Source organism: Poecilia reticulata, linkage group LG17 (assembly GCF_000633615.1).
Source record: "Poecilia reticulata strain Guanapo linkage group LG17, Guppy_female_1.0+MT, whole genome shotgun sequence".
NCBI lineage: Eukaryota > Metazoa > Chordata > Actinopteri > Cyprinodontiformes > Poeciliidae > Poecilia > Poecilia reticulata.
The window spans coordinates 1,875,296-1,879,365 of record NC_024347.1 but is presented as its reverse complement, the minus strand read 5'-3'; the positions used below and the strand labels follow the sequence as shown (position 1 = coordinate 1,879,365).

The following is a 4,070-nucleotide window of genomic DNA, read 5'->3' as shown; positions in this document are numbered from 1 at the left end:
TTCCAAAACACAAAACTTGTGCACCGCTTCGGCCTCAGAGACGGAGCTCTGGACTCTRGATGACTCTCTGTGTCTCAAGGACACTTCTTAGAAATTTGTATCATCTCTGAAAAAAATGACTCTTTTTTTGGTGGGGGAACTTTTATAACCTGAAATACACTTTTTAATACTGTTTATTTCTGCTTGGTTTGAAAAAAAAAAACAAAAAACAAAAAAATAAAAACTAGAAAATAAAAGAAAAGTAATAATGAGCTCAGTCCTTCCCGGCCCTGAAACGTTTGCTGCTCGTCTTCCCAAAGCTGCCAGGAAATCTAATGAGAGGACAGTGAGACAACAACAGAAAGAAATCAAGCAGAAATACATCACAGCACATACAGAAAAAAAAAAAAGCTCTCTAGGTCATGATACTAGCAGTTTAATTTAAAAAAAAACTTGCATTTTTCTTGTCGGGGGGGGATTAATCTATAATTAATCCCTGTTTAAGACGGAATCCACTTGTGGATCAGTTATTGAGCTGGCTTACGTTTGAACAAACACCAAAGATAGAAATAATCCAGGAGCCCAGTGATGAATGCAAATCACTGTCTGTCATTAATCATCAGTSTTGCGTTACAATWTTTCTCTCYGTATCACCAGATTCTGTTTTATTTCCCCCCCTCAATGCTTAGATAACCAAAGTCACACTGTTAACATTACGTAGGWAATATCTAGCAAATTTGATGCCAAGTCAGTCATGTTGTTGGGAACCGGAAATGGCGAACAAAGTTAAATACACGGCCGTGTTATTTGAGTTAAATGAGGTGAGGAGCTGCTGATGASAACGMGCCGCAGCTGCTGGGCGCAGAGCGTTTCATAATCTGTGCAGGAGACGCTTACTGTAATTTTCCACAGCAAATCCCAACAATGAATGTGAAACTTAAAGACCGCGGGGAGCCGGAAACAAAAGAGCAGCGGCTGTGTGGTTTTTTTATTTTTTTATTTTTCAAGCTCTGGAGAGTCCAGAAGCCTTTAAACACAGAAATACATGTTGTTGTTGTTGTTTTTATCCCACACACACACACAGAAAAAAAGTGCTACTTTTTTTTTTTTTTTACTCTGCAGCATGAAAAAAGAGGCATGTCACGCTATAAAATTATGGACCAGTATCAAAGGAAGGCATATGTCTGGCTTTAATTCACTGTGCAGAGATAAGAAGTCATGCAGATTTCAGCCACCCTAGAAAAACTGAGCTTTTTTTTTATTATTATTTTTTATTTTATTTTACAAAAGTGCGGCGAGTGTAAATGTAGGCACTGGTTATCAACAAAAGCCTCTGCAAAGGAAAGAAGAAAAAAAATCCATGGTATCATCATCGTCCTCCCTACAAAATCCGGTTGGGCGGATGAGGAATTTGTCCAATCCGTACCGAGCTTTTTGAGTCCCAAACATAACCCAAAAGTTACAGCAGAAAGTCACAAACGTTTGCAGACCTTTGAGCCTTTAAAAGTGGATTTTTCCTCATAATTACTGTTAATGAATTACTGGGCACAAATCWTCTATTYGCAGAACTGATAACAGGCCGTAGAAAAACACCTTCATGTCAACATGTGCTGCTCTGTCAGCTGCTAAATCCTTCGTTTCCAAYGCMTCAGTGAGGAAAATGTGTCTCACCAGTCCTACAAGTCTTTAGAAACTCTTACAAAATTTAACTGAATCATCTAATGTGCGTCATCTTGCTCCTAAAATCATAATGGARGTTGTAASAAAGACAAAACATGTAGTACGCAGTATGCTAAGAAATACAACAATCACTTTCTGTCCATTTATTTTATTTTTTTCCAATAGGGTTAAAGTTAGGGTCGATTTTTAACTAGACTCATGTTTATCTAGAGACAGTAACAACCTAAATGGACCAAAAAGAGTCAATAGAAAAACAGCCAATCACATTTGTGATTTTTGTTTTTGTTTTTTTTTTTGCTGCCTGGTCAGTGTGAGGTGAACATCTCCATCTCTGACTGCAGCTGGTGTACAGACTCATGAGGACTGGGAGACCTGTGAGTGCTTTCAAAAGAGAAAGAGAATTTGGACCCTGAAGAAAGTCCTTGTTACTTTTTCATGCCCTGGCTTCAGGCATATTACACTGAATAAAGTTATTATTTAGACCAGTAGATGGCGCTGTAAATGAAATCTCTTTGCATTCGTGARCAGGACGCAGGAGAAAACAGCACAACTCCAGAGTTTGACCTAAAACTTTTCAACCATTTTTTTTAAAGTCTATTTAATATTTTCAAATTGTTATTCTTACCATTATTTTTAGTTCAGTTACACAACTTTCACCACTTGTTGCTTGCACATCTTAGAAAACACCTTTTTACATCTTTTACAGCAGTAAAAAAAAAAAAAAATYATCTCCAGTAGGCAGACAGACAGACAGACAGACAGACAGACAGACAGACAGACAGACAGACAGACAGACAGACAGACAGACAGGCCGCCAGCACTGGGCTTCAGTGACACACTCTCACTGTGTGTTTTAAACTTTAAGCAACCTGGAAAACCTGAAACATCTGCTGAATCTACTATTCATGAGACACTGAGCATATTTTATTTACCCCCAAGAACGTGTGGCTCGAAGCTAAAACATTCAGAGTATAATGAGGTAAAACACGACCTGCAGGAAAAAACAGCACTATGCCGCCTTGTAACAGTGGAGAAATCCATCCATCCATCCAAGACCAAAATCATGTTCATTTAGTTAATTCATCAAAACTGAGCAGAGACAACAGAGACRCAAATAACGCGGCAAATCAGTAGAAATCAACACATCKGAGCTTTTCTCCCAAGTTCTGCTTTCAAGCAARGAGCGACAGATTAGGCCTGGTTATTAATTACATTTATATTTCTAACCGTTTGTATTCATRACTAGCATGGGGTTTGTCTGACGGTGCAGCAGGGCCACACGGCGCGGCAGCGAGAGCCTTTTGTCGTTATCATTCTGTCCGTGCCACAGAGAGATTTGAACTTTGTTTGAGCATTATGCAGCATTTGCTTTGTTGGCTGAGCTGAATGTGCGACCGTGAGCCTGTCAGTCACCCAGTAATTGCTTCGCCACTGCCGCGTTCCTCTTCGGATTACCCAAAAGATAGCGGAGCACGTCAGCTGTTAAATTGGGGGGAAACAGTTCCTTGAGCGAGCCAGCAATGCAGACTTTATTAAATTACATGCCGCCGTCTTGGCCGAGGCTTTCACAGCATCTCTGTGTCAGGAGCAAAACGCAACGTAATTCATGCCTCCTGAAGGGTGACTTTGCATGTATTGTGTGAATTAAAAGGATAGCGAGGATTTTTTTTTCTTTTCTTTTTTTTTTTTTTTTTTTAAATAACAGAACACATTGTTTCATTGAACTGAAAGTGCTATAGAGAGCATCTACTTTGAATTATTTATGACATGCTCAGAGACCGTTTAGTGTCATTTATGGTCATTTATCACACCATCCGGAAATTTAAAAGCTGCACTGAGTGTATTTTATAACGACTCTTAAACCTTGGTGTAAAGAATTTTGATTCCATAAACAAAGTAGAATTGACTTCCAAGTTTCTTTTTAACTTTATTTGATGTTTTTAACAACACAAATTGAGTAGCAACACTGTGACAGTAGCATGTGAGTGAAAACCACTCTGTTCCCTCTTATTGACGTTTGAGTTTGTTTATTCACCACAACAGTAAATTACTTGATTTTAGTTATGTGTTAATTCCAATAATTTAACATTTTTCCCTGAATCTCTCTTATCTCAGTGTGCGCTGTACAGTTCATATTTTTCCCCCCTGAAACGCTGCCTCTTCTTCCCTCTCCCCCGTTTCGTTGCTCGGTTTGCTCTCTCCTTTCTTTTTATGGATTTCTTTTATGTTCCAAGCTTCCAGATAACGACGGCTCTGGCAGACATTTTGTCGGATTTAATGTACACGGTTTGTCTGCTGTGTTGTATTTGGGGGTTTGAATATGCTTTGGCTCGTCAAACTCGATGTTCCTCTGTAATTGTACTTCCAGGGTTTGGCAGCAGCGGAGGAGTTAGGGTGGGCGGGGGTATTCG

General features: G+C 39.3%; 1 long non-coding RNA gene across 1 annotated transcript in view; it reads right to left on the bottom strand.

Moving 5' to 3' along the window:
- Positions 1–258: 258 nt before the first annotated feature.
- LOC103478904 (uncharacterized) overlaps positions 259–4,070 on the bottom strand; it is a 55,122-nt gene continuing 51,310 nt past the window's right edge. The window contains exon 4 of the long non-coding RNA XR_535869.2: positions 259–311. This is a non-coding gene — a long non-coding RNA (uncharacterized LOC103478904). The remainder of the gene's footprint in view (positions 312–4,070) is intronic.